We start from the raw sequence: 19,884 nt of genomic DNA on the forward strand, positions 1-19,884 counted from the left end.
AGCCGCCGCCCCCGAGCCCGCCCGTGCCACCACCTCCCGCCCTGGCCCCCTTTCAAAAAATAGTCCATGCATAGCCCACACCCGTCCGCTTTTTTTTGTAAAATCGTGTATAACCTGCAGGATATATGCATGAAAATACGGTAGTCATTTACTCTCCCACTTACAACATCCAGGTGTTCTGATCAATATAAGCCTCGCTCAAGGATGGAATCCAGAAATTCATTAAGAGTTTGTCTTGCAGACCATAAGAACAAGTCTATATTTCTTTATGATGGGGACATCACTGTTATACCAAGAAAAGATATGTAGGGATACAGGACTGTAAGGGGCCTCTTGGGTCAATAAGTCTGGACCCTTGCTGTGATTTTGATTCTCATCCATGACTGGCCTCTCTCCCAGAATTGGGGTTGAGTATTCAATGGACAGTCAGCTTTTCACCCTGCAGTGCCTTCACAGCAAAATGAATGTTACCAAGACTGGCATCGTCACCCTTCGGTACACTGATGAAGGTGCTTATCACCGCCTGGGATTCCCCCTTAACATTGGGAAGATCAAGGTGCTCCATCAGCTTGCCTCAACACAAGCTGCCCTCCTCCTCTCACAAATTACCATTGGTGGAGAACCCCTGGAAAATGTCAAGCATTTCTCATACCTTGGCAGTCACCTCTCCCAGTCAGGGAGAAATCAAACATAGGATTCACTATGCCAATGTATTCTTTGGAAAGCTGCTTCACCCTGTCTTTGGTGACCAAGATCTGCAGATAAAAACTAAGATCCTGGTCTACAATGCAGTGGTTATCCCCACGTTCCTCTATGCGTGCAAGATGTGGGTGACACAAAGCCATCTTAAGCACCTGAAATGATTCCATCAGCATTGCCTTGGGAAGATCCTTCATATTAGGTGGGAAGACCACTGCACATATGCCAGCATCCTCTATGCAGCTAACAACCAGCACTGAGGCAATGATCATGAAACATCAACTCCACTGGGCTAACCACAGTGTGCAGATAGCTGATACTCACATCTCCTGAAGCAAGCCCTCTTCTCTCAACTTAGTCATGGTAAGAGGACCCACAGAGGACAGAGGAAGCACTACAAGGACACCCTGAAAGCATACCTTAAGGGTGGTATCAGCTCTACAAATTGGGAAGTGCGGGCTGGTAATAAGTCTCAATGGCGCTGCACCATACATCAAACTACAGCCCACTTTGAAGAGAACTGTCTTGCTCAGGAAGCCAAGAAACAACAGAGGAAGAAGGAAAGTGCACAACATCTTGGCCAACAGTTGTGCACACCCGTCTTCCCCCAAGGCACCACTTGGATATCTGTGGAAATACTTGCCAAGCATGGATTGGACTCCTCAGCCACCTTAAAACTTACCAGTAATCCCTTCTGAGGGCTGGGGAGATACAGAAACAAGGCTGATTTAGGATTTCCAAGCTATGACTGAGCAATGGAGACAGCGTGAGGCCTGCTACAACACTGTCTGATTTTGAGAAACATCAGTATCAGAGTTAGGGAGAGAAGCCTGCCAGCCTTATTTCATCAGGCAACAAATCCTGGTTTATTGACATCTTGCTTTTATTTTCCACTACAACATTCATTGGAGACAGGGTTGAACTGCAGACAGGCAACATATTTGGCACAAAAGCAGCACACAGCTTGCTCTCTGCCAGTGCTTGTGTGGTACCATGTGGTGTTCATTTATTCTGTTCTATTTGGTCTTTCTGCATCTATCTTTTCCTTGCTCCTCCCCCTTCCCCCCAACGCTGCCTCTTAGCCCATTGACTCTTCCTGCAGCACAACAAAGCACACTTCTCACATGTGTTCTGTGCATTTCTACTCTGCGCTAGATCTTTTCACAGTCTCCCACTCCCACACACTAACATTTCTTTCTTCCCACCTGCATGATGCCACTTGTAAAGAAAGTGGATGCCGTCAGCTCTGCTGCTGCACAGCCTACATTAGTCACTGTGTTTGCACACACACCACTGTGGCGTGTACACCAGGAAGTCTGACTTGCCCAGCAAGTCAGACTGAGGCTGCAAAATATCTGATTGGCTCCCTCCACATCCCTTCCCTTTAAAGCACAGCACACTTACCCTACACAACTGAGAGCTAGGAGCACCATCAGGGCCTGAGGGTAAGGGCAGGGTTTCAGTCCAGGCTCTCCTCCAATCTATTTCAATTCACTAGCAATAGACAGGACCTGGTTTTGAATTAACCTAAGGCTTGCAGTATCCTGGGGCAAGAGGGCTGTTAGACCCAGCTTTGAGCAGGAGGCAGGGAATAGCTGAGTCATCCAAGAAGGTAATCCAGGAAGGAGTGGAGGCTCAGGAAGGCACAGTTCCTTCCCAGCTCATCCTCTTTCTGGGAAGGGATTAAGGCACTTTGCCCCTTTTTAGGGTCCAATTTACTCTCCTCAGATCTGGCCAGCCAGTCTAGGCCACACACAGGGGAACAGAGCCAAATCTCTTTCTGTTCCACTCCCACCCCATCAGCTAACTCCATGAAGGCAACATGTGCTGTAATTCATAAGATGGTTGTAGTCTAAACATCCATTTCCCTATTTGTTCCTTACATGCCCAAGAAGAGACAAGGGATGCTCCAGCCCTTACTGGTTTCTTGTTCCTTTTCCTGTTTCATTACAGCTGTCCTGCAAGGTGAAGTACTGTGTTCAAGGGCAACTTCTCCATAGCCCAGAGCTTTTTAGAAAGAGATGGCACTGGTGGAAAACAATGTGCTTCTAACAATGATTTAAGGCCCTGCATTAAGCCAACCAACTGACGTGACAAACATGACTAATGTCTCTAGCTGTTAGTCATCCATACTTATTGCAGAAAAATTCAGGGATGCTTAGCATGGGCTTCTTAAGACTTTCCAGTTGAGAGAAAATGCAAATCTACCCAGAACTTCCATCGCATAGTTCAGCAGAACTAAAACCAAGTGGTTTGAGAAGTTAAAAAAAAATGTACTTACTGCTTCCAAGTTTTCAGCCCAATTTTTTCTGGTTCCAGCTCAAAAGCCAAAGTGCTGAAATTCTAGGAAGGAGAGATCAAGAATCCACAAGCTGTAGAGCAACAAACTCTTTTTTGCTGGTTTGTTCTCCTGCAAGGTAGTATGTAGAACCCCTGGCGGGGGAAGGGACCCTAAGGATATGGTGGGCACATGCTATCCTGACACCAGAGGGAGATTCAGAGAGCCTCTACCATGAAAGGAAAGAAGTAAAGGGATGCTCAGAGTCTCTAACAAGGGGAGGAGGATTTGGGGAACACAGACAGTGTATATACAGAGGTCCTGGCATAAGTGAGGGGCAGTTGAGCTGTGAATCCCTAAATTAAAGGTGGGGGGGGGGGGGGGGGGGGGGACAACCATAAGTGGGGGCGGAGGGGGGGGGGGGGCAGTGCATACAGACCTTCATGGGAATGGAAGAATGAGCAAGGATCCCATAGGGTGTGAAGCCAGCAGAAACCTGAAGAAAGCATGAAGTGTGTGACCTTCTACTTCTCAAAAGGGGCTGCTTTTTCTCTGTGCAGTGGCTCACAGAATACCAACATATGGGCAAATTTCCTGATACTTAAGGAGAGAGCAGGAAAAGGATGTGCTCATGGTGTTTGTCCAGAACTCAAAGTGCCGTTCCGTTCTAGTACAACATGCATTCTAAATGCTGAAATACTGCAACTTCTGTAAAAGCCAAGATGCAAAGTGACCCTTTTGACTCTTAAGGGAGTCACTAATCACCATGTGCTTGGGTCCCTAGGGATTAGTTGCTTCCCTAAGCATAGGGGAAGAGCCAGAAAGTCACCAGAACTTGTAAAGGGAGAGTTTCAGGCAGGATAAAGTGCCCCCTTAAGGTTGCTGACATCCCTCTTTGACATTAGGAACACTTCCCCATGCCTTCCCTTTTGATAAGTACCTTGCTTTCCAGTGCTGGATCACAACTCTTCTCTCTAGCCTGGAACCAAGAGGAGACGGGTATCAGTAACTGTGGGTAGAAATGAACAAGCATTGAGCCAGTAGTGTGTCAGAATGGAGAGAACTGGACTAGTAGGACCTGCAGCAGAAGGGAAGGTATCTGCAAACACAAAATTCTATTCCTAGCAGTAGGTTAGGAAGGCTAGAAGGACCTCATGGATTATTGGGGCATAGAAACAAAAGTAAAGCTGGCAAGAGCTGTCCTTCTGGGGCTAATGGAGCACAGCAGGGTCAGACCTTTCAGTGCAGCTATCCAGAGCTGAGGAGTCTCTCCCCATTCTCTTAAATTGGTCAAAAAGTAACTGATAAGAGGGGATGGGAGGCTAGCATGCCGAGACCTTCACAGGAATGGAGGAAAGAGCAAGGAGCTCTTAGGGTGTAATAATAGAAGAAACCTGCAGAAAGAATTAAATAAGATCACATGCTGAATGCCTAAGTCTGACTTCTGGAGGAGTTCACGCTATATAACATTATAAAATGCCTGCAATCTGCATCTTTATCTTGGCAGATACTATCTGACAGCAAGTATTCTGTTACTCAGTCACTAGCTGTTTTGCAATTTGACTAAAGGAAACATTGAAAAAGCATGGCCAGCAGAACCAAGATTTCATAATAATTTATTCTGCTTTATCTTTGGTAAATGATACTATCAGATTCAATTCAGTAGGTTTTAATGTTCCATTATGTTATAATATGGGAATATTCCAAGGAGAATATATGAAGCCAAAGCTAAAGATTACAATAGATAATTTATGTACAGACTGTAGACAATAGTGTAAAGGTATATTATTTTAAAAGCTCTTTCAAGTTCAAATAACTATAATTACAATAAATCCAATCCAATAAAACCTGTATGTGTGATTACTCATCCATTTGTTTCTTCAAGTCTGTCAAAATCTAGAAATTTTTAATTTTTTTTTACGTCTAGAAATAAAATCTCACCAACATTTTGAATTGATAACATTATTTGTAAACACTGAAGATACCTAAAACACTTCTAAACTGTTTGTTGGAACATGCATGCACATTATTGGTAATGACAGGTCACTAATACAAATGAAATTTATATTTCTACCTCTCTCAAGCAATGCTAACATTTATTTTTACATAAGACCTGAATTAAAATCTAATTCTGTTCTCAATTACTTATATTGGAGGATCACTTGGACTTTAAAGAAACCATTCACCTCTTAAATGAGACCACAGTGAGATAAATCTGAATATCATAAGCATTCAATTAGTTGGAAGTAGGATTGAACAACTAGCTTCAAAATGAGTGAAATAAAATCATCAGCAAAGCTAACCGCACTTTATCACGCATCAGCAGATCCATGACAAATAGAACCAAGGAGGTGATACTTCCCCTCTATGCAGCATTGGTCAGATCGTAGTTCGAGTACTGCATCCAGTTTTGGGCACTGTACTTTAAGAAGGATGTTGATAGACTCGAGAGGGTCCAGAGGAGCGCCATTTACATGGTTAGGAGCTTACAGGACAAGCCCTATGAGGATAGATTGAGGGACCTGGACCTCTTCAGCCTCCACAAGAGAAGGCAGAGAAGTGATCTTGTGACCGCCTACAAATTCATTAGGGAGAGACAGCGAGGGATCAGAGATGCTCTGTTCACCAGGGCGCCTCTTAGGGTAACAAGGAACAATGGTCACAAACTGACAGAGAGCAGTTTTAGACTAGCTATCAGGAAAAACTTCATGGTAAGGGTGGTGAAAATCTGGAATGGGCTTCCAAGGGAGGTGGTGCTCTACCCTACCTGGGGGTCTTTAAGAGAAGGCTGGATAGGCATCTGGCTGGGGTCATCTAGCCCCAGCCCTCTTTCCTGCCTATGCAGGGGGTCAGACTCGATGATCTGTTGAGGTCCCTTCTGACCCTAGCATCTATGAATCTATGAACCATGTATCTAACTAAAGTACCATGTTGAAACACTATAATGTTACCAATAATAAACAAAACTACTCCGTATTCATAAAAACCTTTTTAATTGTTAGATCTTAAAGCACTTTCCAAAAATAAGTAAAAGGGTTTATAAAATGTAGGGATTAATGTTTGTATATTCCCTGTTCCTAAAATAAAAACAATTGGGTTCATAAAATAGGGAAAAATGAAATAATTCCAGAGTAATCTCTGTACAGTAAAAACCAACTCTCACACAAGACAGACTTCTGACACCATTTTCAGTAAAAAATATGGTCAAGATTCAGTAAATTAAGTGGCACAGTGTGGTAGAGGGGAGATTTCAAACAGGGCTAAAATCTTAAAGTCACAAATACAATGTATCGATGGTCACATTTAGACTCAGAATTTACATTCCAAGCCAAATGCCAGCATTTCATATTTTCCTTTCAGACAAAACTCAAAATTTCCAATTAATTTTAAAAAATTGGAAATAATGAAATAACTTAATCACAGCATTTCTTTTCAAGACAGTCAGAGTGTTTCATTTTGACTTTCTGGTTTGGATTATTATAGATAAGTGATGAATGACATCAGTATGATAGGGTTCTCTTACATCAGCTTGATTGTGAAGTACTTTAACAAAGATAGTCACTATCATATTCTGTTATACAGATGGGAAAACTGAGGCACAAGGTCATCTGATCAACCAGTGGCAGAGCTGGAAAATTGTCAACCATTCCTTCCTTCCCTGCTCCCCCTATCCTCTCCCTGTCATATTTTATCAGTAGTTCCTAATACTAGTTGATCCCCAGCACAAAACCATGATATATGAGATTGCACATTTTCTCTGATTTAAGGAGTACTGTGTTATGGCATTTAATCATTAGCAGTGTGTTGAAGGACTCCTTGATGTCCCAGTGGTTTTTTTAATGGTGGTTTTTTGTTTTGTTTTGTTTTTAATAAGAGTATTCTGGCAATATTGGTTTGACCTGCCATGCCAATAAGCCTACTGAACTGTATGCATTTCACTGAAGCACAAACTCTTCTGTGATCCCCTTTTCCCAGTTCTCAGAGGGTATACATTAGGGCTGTGCGAAGCTTCAGTCCCTGATTCGATTCAGCAGATTCGGCCCAATTCAGGGACCGAATCTCAGAATCTGAATCGAATCAGAGGACTCTTTTATCTCTCCAAATCAAAGCAGAACCCTCCAAATTGATTCGGAGAGATTCAGAAAGATTTGGAGATTCGGACATAGACACAGCTTTAAATTTTTTTTCTACATACCTCAAGGGACCAGGCAGCTCATGAGTGCTACGAAACTGGGGCACATGGAGTGTCCCACAGAAGCATGGGGGGCTCCCCAGCGTGCTCGGCAGCAGCCCCTGAAGTGGACCAGAAGCACTTCCGATCCACTTCTGGTTCTGCCGGTGAGCACACTGGGGACCCTTCCCCCCGGCTCGGCAAATGGTGCCTCCTTGGTCTGGGGGGGCACCCAGGGTCCCCCTGTGGCCAATTACCAAGCCGGGGACAGGTGCTGGGGGCCCCCCAGTGTGCTCCCCAGCGGACCCAGAAGTGGACCGGAAGTACTTCTGGTCCACTTGCAGGTTTGCTGCCGCGCATGTGGGCCCCCCAACTCCCATGCTACTGTGGGACGCTCCACTTGCCCCAGCATCTAAGTGTTCATGATACCCTGGTACCTTAGGGTACGTAGAAAAAACATTTAAAGCTGTGTCTATGCCCAAATGGCTGATTCTCTGAATCAACATCAAATCTTCAGACTCAGACTCGGCTGAACCAAATCGGGGACAGTGATCTGAATCAAATTATCAAATCGCTGTGTTACTTAAAATTGCCAATAGCTCAAATTAAGAGTGAGACCTTAAAAAGGGAGATAAGGCAAAATGCTACATTTATTGATTACATGAAACAGATACATGAGCTTGGACACACCAGTCATACAAACAGACATACAGACAAAACCACTCCAGTAAGATGTTATAGTTACCAGCAGATGTTACTCAATATTAGCATTGCATGGCCGGGTCCAGGCTTATTGAGGATATTACCAGGGGTATACAGGCATGAATGCCTGTGCTCCATGAGGTTGCAGAGAGTGGATTCCCCATCTTGGCTTTTCTTCCTCTCCCTTTATTCCCCATCTTGGCTTGTCTGCATCTCACTTTTATAGGGATTTCAAATCTTTGTTTAGCGTTGGGGTTTTTCCATGCTCAGTCTTTAGGTCAATCTAGTGCATCTTCAATGAGGTCATTCCAGTCATTGTATATTTGGTATCTTTGCCTTGAAGCATTATGTTCTTGAAGCATTGTGTAGTTCGAATGGCAGGCAAGATATGCAGAATTCCTTCTTCTCACTATCTTCTTTGAACTTGATTGCAGACAAGTTCTTCAGCCATCCATTAATTAGCTTAATTAGTTTACTGTCTGGTAACTTGTACATCGGAGCCTTGTTGCTTATACAATGTTAAATCTTGCATCTTCTCATGCAAACAGTTACCATTCTTTCACCATTCACCCTCTCACACAGACACTCAGGTACACAGGGCACACAACGTTCATCTACATAATAACTAATATGCAAAAATTCATACTACAACTGTCCCTGATTTGGGCGAATCAGAATCTGAATAGAATAGGGTCCGTTTCACACACCCCTAGTACACATGCAGGGACAGAGCCAAGCTCTATCCTTTTTCTCAGAAAGTAATAGTGGGCATTGAACATCTGTCCAGGGCTGAGGTCTAGAAAGTCTATGCTGGGTGTTTTATTTATTCTTATGGACCATACAGGCTGAGCCAAGGTCTGTTTCAATACAGAAGGGGAGCACTATTTAGGTCAGACTCAATTACACTAACAAATTTTAACTCATGCAGGTTGATCATTTACAGTTCCAAGGCCTATAACAATGATAAATAACTACCATTATTCCCATTGTGTCTGTGGAACACCACAGGCACGGGGAAGTTGAGCAATTTGCTGAAGATCACGTAGCATGTCCACTACAGGACTGCAACCCAGATCACTTGAATCATGGAAAATTAGGGTTGGGAGGGACCTCAGGAGGTCATATCTAGTCCAACTCCCTGCTCAAAGCACAACCATCCCCAACTAGATCATTCCAGCCAGGACTTTGTCAAGGCAGGCCTTAAAAACCTCCAACAATGGCGATTCCACCACCTCTGTTGGTAACCTGTTCCAGTGCTTTACCACCCTCCTAGTGAAAAAGTTTCTCTTAATTTCCAACCTAAATTTCCCTTGCTGCAGGTTGCTGCAAGTTCCCATTGCTCTTTGTTCTGTCATCTGCCACCACTGAGAAAAGTCTAGCTATATCCTCTTTGAAACCATCCTTCAGGAAGGTAAAGGCCCCCACTCAGTCTTCTCTTCTGACTGTCATCGACTTGACTATCATTCCTCTGCTTTGGCCATAGGAACCTTCTTTTTGCTTTTATTCTCTGTTTTTGAAACAGGAGCTTATAGCCCAGATATATGAAACCAAACCTTTCTCTCTCATTCATTTGACTAATGACTTCCTGGAATTTTGGCCTCTTTCATCAAACCCTTTGGCTAGGGACAGAAGTTGCACATAAACTGATTTAAGTGATCAGAAATTGGTTTAAACCTGTAACAGAACAGAAGCTCAGTGCACACAAACCAGCTTCAAAATGGCTAAAACTGGTTTACAATAAACCTGGTTGAATGTAGTACCAGACTCAGCTGTTTTGGGTCAAACCAGTTTATGAAACTTTTGTCCCAGACACCTTTCTGGTTCAAGTTAAATCATAGCCCCCAGCATCCCAGCATGCTTTGTAGCCCTGGGCTGAGCTATGCTGTCTGCTCCAGAGAGCAGAGCTGGCACCGCCCCTCTGCTCCCTAGCTGGAACAGTGAGAACTGGCTGAAAAGGGTGGGGGGGCAAGCTTGGCTGGGAATGCAGCCCAATCTGCAGGGTGGGGGGGAACTGCTCCCCCAGGCAAACCCCAACTGGGATCCAGGACCAGGAAGGGGGAATTAAGCACCCCTTTCCCCACCCAAACTTACTGCTGGCTGTGACCATAGACTACAAATCCCAGAGGCACCTGGAAGCAGGAAGAAGTGATAAGCAACCCTGCAAAGACCAGCTGCTGTGATTGTAGACTGCAAGTCCCAGAGACCTCAGCGGCAGTAGGAAGAGGAAGTGAACATACAGCCCCTGATGTTCAGGAGCTAGAGAGCTGTGCTGTAACCAACCTGACCCACCCCCCGGCCTGAGCCACTGCAGGCATGTGGCTACATTTCCTGAACCACAGCTAAATGTGTGTTCACTTGCATCTCAATTTAATCTGTAAATCTTCATCTAAACTGCAAAGACTGAATCAATTCAGCCTCAGGCTTTTTGACTGTCTATACTTAGTCTTTGTGTTTGCAGAGTTTTTAGCCCTTCTTATGAACACCAAGTCCAAAGCAGCCTGTGCATTTGGTATCATTGCTAATGCCTCAGCATCTTCTCCTCTTGCACAAAATGAAGAGAAAAACCAGACTTATGTTAAGAGCAAAGGATTAGAAGGGGCTTCCTGAGCCATGGAGTTCAGTCTCCTGAGGTTAAAGGCAACCAGCAGTGTAACTTGAGGTGGGGAGGGGAGCACCTGAACACAAAATAACACAGAACAGAAAAAATGTGGCTGTTAGTAACTTCAGCCAGCCTGCCCTCTCTTGCCAAGAGCAAGAGGAGAAAATGTTTTCTGAGCTGGTATCTTGCTTGGTATTTTCCCTCAGCCCCATTTTGAGAAAACCCTTTTGTTTAAATTGCAGTCAGACATACTGATCTTGGAGATCTTTCTTTTTTTCCCCATTTGTTTGATTTTGAAGTAGGAGATAGAACAGCTGAATTTAAGAAGAGCAAAAGATTGTATGGGTCACTAGAATAGTAAATCAGAGTTGTGAATAGTACTGCACCAATTCTGATTGAGCTTGGCCTCATTCAGGCCCTGATTCAGCAAAGAGCTTATGTACAAAGCTAATCTTACATCTCATTCAAAGACAAGCAAGTCCTTTACTGAGTCAAGAGCTCAATGAAGATCAAACCCCTTCCCTACGAACCAAACTTCCACAGATACTCACAAATACAGACTGGACCCCAGACTACTTGTTTTGACAACTTGTACCAAACCCAGCAGGTTATAGCCACTGTCATCCAGTTAAAATACTAGAACAAAACTCTTGTGTCTTAATTGCTCACTCTGAACAAGTGCAGCTGTTGATCACTGCATTTACTTAGTAGCTTGCAAGTATGAGTGACCATTAATTTTCAGATGATTTAAGCACAGATTGTCACTGGTCCCTGTGAGAAATATAATATAGTCAATACCTAGAGTTCTGCTCCCAGTTCTCCTACAAACTTCTTAGGTGAGGTTTGGCAAGTGGTTTAACTATTCTGGCCCAGATGAGCAGCTGGTGTGAATTAGTTTAACACCATTTAAATCAATTGAATTAATCCAGCTGAGGATTTGGCCCTCTGCCCTGCATTACCCCAGTGCATAACACCTGTGAGTGAGGGGGTTTTGGTAGGGAAAAAAAAACTTCCTTTCCTCCTGAATTCAGCTGGCCAAGTGTACAAACCAATGATGCCGATACTCTCAAGTGCTACATTTTTCCCCTTCATTAATGAAGACTGATGTCTAATTTTCAAATAATGTCAAATCTATTTCAAATCTGGTGCTGAAATGTTATTTTCGTGGGCAGAGCAAGAGACACAGACCAACTCTATGCTAGGCAGACAGGAGCAGCCAAACAATAACAGGTCTCGAACTCATTTCTCCCCCTCCCTCCTGCCCATCTTCTAAACTGACTCATCGAATCAATTGCCTAAGACAACAATGAAGGACACAAGTCCAAAGAATGCAAAATTATACATGCTTCTTATCTGGGAAATAAGGATTGTGATGACACCTGCTGGCTCCATGAATAGCAAACAACCTCTGTTCCAGCACCTGAATTCTGCCTTTTTTTGTAAAGAGGCAATTTATTTCATTACTACAAATACAATCATATGCCCAGTGAACCTTCCCAAGGAAACAACAAGGTGTTTTTACTAGCATAAAATTGCATTTTTTCCATGGGGACTGAGGTAGTCTATATTTAACTATCTCTTCCACATAATGCAACCCTACAGTCTTGCTGTTCTATCGACTTCAAATAAGCAAGCACCATAATCCACAGTGCACGTGTGCCACTGGATTTTGTATTTGAAAATACCTCTTTTGAAAAGAACCTGCAGGATATGATTGACCTTTAGGTAGTTTGGGTAATTGTATAACCCCAAGGCCTCTTAGAAACTGGAACCATCTATAAGCAAGATACAATTAAGAATTTGTTTCCAGCTGTTTCCAAAGATTATGACTACCTGTTGAAAAGAAACAGCATCTACCTTATAACTGATTAACTGGTTGAACGCTTTTAAGAGATAGCATAATTGAATATATGGGTCTATATTTCATATTAACATTTCAGAGAGAAAGCTTAGTTCCTTACAATCCATTCATATGCACCCACTAAATATTTCCCTCTGCTTTTGCGGTTTGTTTGGTCAAGGGAATGTGGCTCAGGCTTTGCCATGGTTAACTAATACATGTTACCCAATCCCTTACTTTTTTCCTAGGCTAACATTTAGCAGATCAAGATCAGTTCTAGGGAATCTTATGGCTGGCTTTGACCAGATATATAAAGGTAAAAAATGTTAGCCTGCATCTTCACTAGGAAAACTCATTCAGGAACAACTGGTGATGACACAAGCCAGTAAATCACAAGCCTGAAAGGGAGTTGCCCTTGGTTGATTATGACAGGAAACATTGTTTGACATAGGTAAAGAACAGGGTTCTCAAAACCTCTCATCAGAGCCCTGGCATAAGGGCAATTAAATGAGCCACAAGACTTTGACCCCACCCTTTGCATTTGGAATCACATACTCTCAGTTATTTGAGGTTAGTCTATGACTAGGTTGACAGAACAGACTTCTGCTGGCATTAGTGGTGGCAATCTGGGGTACAAAAGGTATGAATTCATGAGCAACATACCCAGGGGCAGATCCAGAAGTGGAGTGGTACAATTTCACCCTCCTTTGTTTTCTGGTCCACTCAAAGTTTAAAACCAACTGCCTGACAGTGGCAGAAGTAGGGGCAGCATTTCTATTCAGGCAGCAGTGAGAGAGTCAACTGACTTGATGGCTCTTTATAAATTTACCTGATTCCCCCTAAGCTCTTTATTCCACAAGTGTTAATGACCCTCCATCCTTGTATAATGATCTTTAATAGTCCCATTAATCAAGTTATCCTTTCTTCTGCAATTCTGCTGTCTGTTAGCTGCTCCTGGTCACGTACCTATTTCACCATCCTGACACTGTTTTTAACTCTAGCTAGAAACATTAACTCTGGTATGGAAACCTTAACTCAGAGGAACATTAACTCATGCGGAAATCATTTTCAGTGAAGCACTGAATACACTGTCAAGATGTTCAAGAGGTTTGATTTTGTTTTATAAAGCTGAATGATGTACGTTTAATTTTAACAGCTGCAGGATTAATGAAACAACATCTTTTGATTACTTTTTCATAGGTTGTTGTGTCTTTATAGACAATATATGATATAGCAATTCAAAGCACCTTCCAATGAAATTGGGTTGGCTTTTTTGTTTGTTTTGTGTTTTTTTGCTTCACCCAAACTGAATAATATAATTCTAGGCCCCTACTGTATTAGTACACCTTCTAGTTTCTTTTTAACCGAAGAAAAAACATGTGTTGTGTTATATATGATGATGTACCACAACACCTGCACCCCCCTTTCAAAATCCTAGATCCACCTATGAACATAGCTGTGCAGGCAGACACCCCCAGGTCACCAAGTACACCAGCAAGACTTTGCTTTCTCTCAGTGTAATTTGTTTTGCTCTTAGGGGGTGGGAGGCAGGAGGGAGACCTATACTGGTATAAAGTACAGTTTTGCCATTACTTTATGTGCCCACTATGAGACCTCTGCTAATGTAGGACTCTAATTGTCTATACCATGAAGCACTCCTGCTGAGGCAGCCTGTAAGAGTCTTGCCCATGTGCCAACTGGTACTTTATACCTTAAGAAGCTCCATCAAAATCAATTAAATCAATAGGGCTACTGAGATATAAGCACTACTCTGCATGGGGGAGGTACTGCCAGAAAAGGAGTACTCAGCAGGAGGTAGAGAAATACAATGTGGCTTCATGAATGACTTTGGAGAAAAACAATTCTATTGAAACAAGCAGAAACAATACACTTAACAGCTGCCTATATTTTTCTGAGAAAACTGCCTGAAGTTCATATGGTCCAGCAAAGAGAAAGTTTACAGTTTTCCATCTCCCTTGAGAGATTCAAAGCCCCAGAGACTGTTTCATACCTTCTTCTGACCATAGACATACCCTTAGCCTCTCAGTCTAAGCATTCAGTCTAAGTCCTCATTCAAGTCAAATTTCTACCAACACCAATAGAAGACAGAATTGTAGAGCAAGGGCAGGGTTCAAAGCTAAGAACAATGCTACTTTGGTTAAAGAGTGCTGAATGGAAGTTGTATGTGCCATTCCCTTTCCATTCCCATCATGACCTTATTCATATTCACAGTAGTATACATGACCGCAACAGTATATACAACAGTAACTTTCCTTTACCTCCTATATCGGATGCAAGTTGCTAGGGGTTGGAATATGTCTGGATCAGGCAGCAGGGGGGAAGAAGGGAAATAATACACTTTCAAAATGCGTATTTTAAAAGTTTCTACGATGTGGTTACTTGCAACGTTTGGTAGACTGGATTCGATCCCCTCCTGCATCTTGGGTTTGTAACCTTCTTCTTGGTATTTGTGGCTTGATTCTTTCAGGATCCTTTAGGAATTGGGGAGCCAGAGAATATATTTCTACCAATAATATTCTATCAACACAAAGTTCTATATTGACACATGCCCAAAGGTGCCGCCATTTTGACAGGGCTGGATACGTCTGTACTCATTTCATGCCTAAGCCAAATAGATTCATAGATGTTAGGGTCAGAAGGGACCTCAATAGATCATCGAGTCCAACCCCCTGCATAGGCAAGAAAGAGTGCTGGGTCTAGATGACCCCAGCTAGATGCTTATCTAACCTCCTCTTGAAGACCCCCAGGGTAGGGGAGAGCACCACCTCCCTTGGGAGCCCGTTCCAGACCCTGGCCACTCTCTGTGAAGAAGTTCTTCCTAATGTCCAATCTAAATCTGCTCTCTGCTAGCTTGTGGCCATTATTTCTTGTAACCTCCGGGGGTGCCTTGGTGAATAAAACCTCACCAATTCCCTTCTGTGCCCCCATGATGAACTTAGGTATCCTCAACTAGGCATTTCCATGCCCTAGCTTTCCTGAGGGGCCTATTCACATTACTGCAATAAAACCCAGAGATCAGCTGCCAAGATAAGATCAGATTTGATCATTCAAGATCAATGGAAAGTACAAAACATTATTTTGTTTCTTTTAGATGAAACAAAATTAGGGACTGCCATAACTACCAGTCCCTAGGCTATTTTAGGTAATGGCAGTCTCCATCTCTATTGTTGAAATTGCTTCAATGTGCAGAAGAGAATTCCAGGGAAACATTATTTTGTTTCTTTTAGATCAATAAGATGTTTACTGGAATATGCCTCTCCCTGATTTTACCATTTAAAGGAAATACATCTTCCACTGTGTACCAATCAGTTAATTTCTAACAGACAAAATAAGACCATTATACTTTGGAATAGCAAATATTTGTTGAAGACCATCACTGGACAGTCACCTTCAACTATATTTTTAAATGTGGTTGATTGAGAAGAGTAACTGAAGAGCTACTGGATTGGTAAGATGTAGTTGTTTTAAAATTTAAATATATATCATGGGAAGGGGAGGATTATAATGTCTGTAAAGCCTTAATGTGATTTTGGCATTTTAAACTGTAGTACATTTTATCTACATTTTAAGTTTGGTGGAATATGAAATGATTTAATTTCTCTTAGGGAAAAGCTTTTAATATAAGCAGAAAGCAAGAACAAACTATTCTGCTACTATAGATTTGCTGCTCCTGTAAATCATTATTGTACAGAAGGAAAACAAAGTTTACACCCATTTTTTTATTTTGCTGGGGGGAGGGTTATGAAATGTCTTTTTGGTTCTGCAAAGTAAGCTTTTCGGGAAGGAAAAATGTTTAGCATTCAACTATGCAAATACAAGCCTTATCTAGAAAAATGGCAAGATTCTTTCTAACTCTTCTCTTTTCCCATTAGTCCTGACTCATAACTTTTCTTCGTAATTCACCTTCTTTATACGCGTTATCAATTTGTAAGCACAAAAGGCCTTACATTTGCAGTCAGTCCACTCTTGGATCTCCTGGTCACCCTGATCAAACTGGTCTTGGTGTTTCCTGGTACAGAATCCAAGTGTTTCTTTGCAGCCACTAAAGTGCTGCTGATATTCTCCCATTGTTGGCTCTTGATGTGCTGATGGAAGAGGTCTCTCTTGACTGGGTCCTCTCTTGATTAGGTCATTGACCTTCTGTAATAATTGTTTCTGCTTCAGCCATCATTTGGGAACCAATTTGAGTGACATAACTGAGCGGATGGGTGATCCAGCAATAATCAGCTCCTACATAGGTCAAGTGATGTGGACCTTTGCGATTCAAGTACAGTAGAGCAAAACCAGATTTTCAAGTTTATGAAACTATTTGCGCTTGGTCTGGTTGTTGTTGACCTCACTGAATAAGGTCCTTTGTTTGGCTAGTGGCGTATGCTCCAAAAGGTAAATCTTTCTTAATCCTCACCAATCAGTTTTTCAAGACAAACTAGTCATGCCATAGTCATCAGGTTTGGTTCCCTGCATGAACACCGTGTGCCCCTGGAGGCTGGGGTGGGGGGGGCACAGTGAGTTCCTGCAGGTGGCTGTGGTGCTGTTACTGGAGGAGCAGAGGGGTGGTGAGCGCCAACCAGCGTTCGGCAACCACCCGCAGATGCTGCCGGCAGTGTCGGTGGTGGCCAGTGGTGATCACAGACCGCCCACAGACGCTGCTGGCAGTGTCGGCGGTGGGGGGGAGGGGGTTGAAGAGAGGCACCTGCCCGCAGGCACTGCTGGCAGTGTTGACAGAGACTTTTTGCAGGGGGTGCACTACCACGCTCAGGGGGTGCACGTGCACCCATGTGCACACCCTACGTGCCACCAATGGTTCCCTGGAATCCAGGGGAGACCTTTGCATTTGGTGTATTTGTCCTTATTTCTCTGTGTCTCTTTAATTTTTGTCTTAGAATCATAGCAAAGTGAGGCTGGAAGGGACTTCAGGAGATTTCATAGACATTAGGGTTGGAAGGGACCTTGGAAGATCACTGAGGCCAGCCCCCTGCCCCAAGGGCAGGAAGTCAGCAGGGGTCATAGGATCCCAGCAAGATAAACATCCGGATGTCTTTTGAAGGAGTCCAGAGTAGGTGTTTGAACCACCTTCGGTGGCAATCTATTCCAAACCTTGGGGGCTTGGACAGTAAAGTTCTTCCTTATGTCTAAACTGAAATGGTCATGGAGGAGTTTGTGACCATTCGAACTTGTCATCCCTTGGGGCACTCTGGTGAACAGATGTTTCCCCAGATCCTGGTGAGCACCCCTGATAAACTTATAGGTGGCCACCAGATCGCCCCTGAGCCTGTGCTTTTCCAGCCTGAAGAGTCCCATGGCTCTAAGCCTGTTGTCGTAAGGTCTATTTTCCTGAGCTCTGATCATGCGCGTGGCTCTTCTCTGGACTCTCTCAAGCTTCTCCACATCCTTTTTGAATTGTGGAGCCCCAAACTGGATGCAGTACTCTAGCTGCGGCCTCGCCAAGGCCAAGTACAACAGGAGGATGATGTCCTGGGATTTACTTGAGAAGCATCTGTGGATGCAAGCAAGCGTTTTGCTTGCTTTTCTAGCAGCAGTATCACATTGCAGGGTCATATTCATCTTGTGGTCAATCATGACCCCCAAGTCCCCTTTCATCTGTAGTGCTAGCCAGTGTAACACTGCCGAGCCTATAAGGGTGCTGCAGGTTTTTCTTCCCAAGGTGGAGAACCTTGCATTTTTCAGTGTTAAACACCATCAGGTTCTTGTCCGCTCATTTCCTGAGCCTGTCAAAAGTCAGCCTGGATCACCCTCCTGTCTTCAGGTGTGGACACTTTATCCCATAGTTTGGTGTCACCAGCAAACTTGGCCAGTCCGCTTATGATACCAATGTCCACATCATTAATGAAGATATTAAATAGTATAGGCCGAAGTACAGAGCCTTGGGGGACCCCACTGGTCACAGGGCACCACAACAATTGACTTCCATCAACCACCACCCTCTGGGTCCTACCACAGAGCCAATTGCCCAGCCAGCAGATCGTGGTGTGACCAAGGCCACAGTTAGCCAATTTTATTAAGAGGTGATCATGGGATACAAGATCGAAGGCTTTTTTAAAGTCAAGATATATGATATCAATCTCTTCTCCTTTGTCCAGGTGATAGGTCACCTGGTCATAGAAGGAAATGGGATTGGTCAAGCAAGACCTACCTGCAACAAACCCATGCTGGCTATTCCTCAGAATGTTGCCATTGGCCAGCCTGTTAAGAATGGCCTGTTTCATAATCTTTTCTAAGACCTTCCCCAGGATAGAGGTCAGGCTGATGGGCCTATAGTTTGGTGGATCCACTTTCCTCCATTTCTTGAAGATAGGCACCACATTGTCCTTCTTCCAATCATCAGGCACTTCACCAGAGCACCAGGAGTTCTCAAGGATCCATGCCAGTGGCTGGGCTATGATGCTAGCCAACTCCTTGAGTACCCTGGGGTGTAAACTGTCAGGGCTGTTTGACTTGAAGGTATCCAGCCTCTCAAGGTGTTTCTTCACGAGGTCAGCATTGACTGAAGGTAAGGAATCTCCCTTGCCTGGGCTTCCCTGTCCCGTAGCGGGCAGGGGCATCCCATTGGACTGATGCAAAGTACCCATTTAGCAAGTTGGCTTTTTCCTGGGAGTCAGTCATCAGTTGTCCCATCTGGTTTAGTAGGGGTCCAGTGTTGGCCTTGCTTTTCCTCCGGCACCCCACATATCTAAAAAAGGACTTTTTGTTGTCTTTGATGCTTGTAGCTAGTTGGAGTTCCGTTGCAGCCTTGGCTTTCCTGGTTTGCTCCCTGCAGGTCCGAACCTGTGCTGGGTATTCCTCCTTGGTGGTGGATCCAGTCCTCCATCATTTGTAGGTCCGTCTTTTTAGATGCAAGAGGTCTGCTAGTTCCCTGGAGAGCCAAGGGGCTGCTGTGCCCTTTTCATAGATTATAGAGTCAGAAGGGACCCAATGGATCATCATGTCCAAACCCCTGCCCCTGGCAGGAAAGAGGACCAAGGTCAGATGACCCCAGCCAGGTGATTGTCAAGCCTCCTCTTGAAGACCTCCAAGTTAGGTGATAGGACCACCTCTCTTGGAAGCCCATTCCAGACTCTGGCCACCCTTATTGTAAAAAAATTCTTCCTAATGTCTAACCTAAATCCACTCTCCACTAGTTTACTCCCATTATTCCTAGTTACTCCTTGGGGCGCTCTGGTAAACAGTGCATCCCCAATTCCCTGCTGTTCTCGCCTGATAAATTTATAGGCAGTTATAAAAGGTCAACCCCCTGTCTTTTATATAGCCTGAAGAGATCCAGATCTCTCAACCTCTCCTTGTAGGGTCTTTCAAGGAGACCACTAATCATGTGAGTGGCCCTCCTCTGAACCCTCTCCAGATCCTCCATGTCCCTCTTGAAGCCCAAAACTGGACACAGTACTCCAACTGCAGCCTGACCAATGCCACATAGAGGGGGAGCATCACCTCCCCGATCTGTTGGTCATGCATCTGCTAATTCACGACAAAGTGCGATTGGCTTTGTTGATGGCCTCGTTACACTGCCGGCTCATGTTCATCTTGGAGTCAACTATGACTCCAAGATCTCTCTCAGC

At 43.9% G+C, this 19,884-nt stretch overlaps 1 protein-coding gene and 1 long non-coding RNA gene across 2 annotated transcripts in view; one reads left to right on the forward strand and one right to left on the reverse strand.

Moving 5' to 3' along the window:
- LOC102370888 overlaps positions 1–11,282 on the reverse strand; it is a 27,858-nt gene extending 16,576 nt beyond the window's left edge. Inside the window, exons 1-3 of the long non-coding RNA XR_003094493.1 lie at positions 11,248–11,282; positions 3,918–3,986; positions 2,981–3,042 (exon numbers count right to left, since the gene is read on the reverse strand). This is a non-coding gene — a long non-coding RNA (uncharacterized LOC102370888). The remainder of the gene's footprint in view (positions 1–2,980; positions 3,043–3,917; positions 3,987–11,247) is intronic.
- A 4,438-nt stretch (positions 11,283–15,720) lies between these two features.
- SERPINA10 (serpin family A member 10) overlaps positions 15,721–19,884 on the forward strand; it is a 28,418-nt gene continuing 24,254 nt past the window's right edge. The window contains exon 1 of the mRNA XM_006025484.3: positions 15,721–15,758. The gene's annotated coding sequence lies outside the window, so the exon portion shown is untranslated. The remainder of the gene's footprint in view (positions 15,759–19,884) is intronic.

This window comes from Alligator sinensis, unplaced genomic scaffold (genome assembly GCF_000455745.1).
Source record: "Alligator sinensis unplaced genomic scaffold, ASM45574v1 scaffold47_2, whole genome shotgun sequence".
Lineage (NCBI taxonomy): Eukaryota > Metazoa > Chordata > Crocodylia > Alligatoridae > Alligator > Alligator sinensis.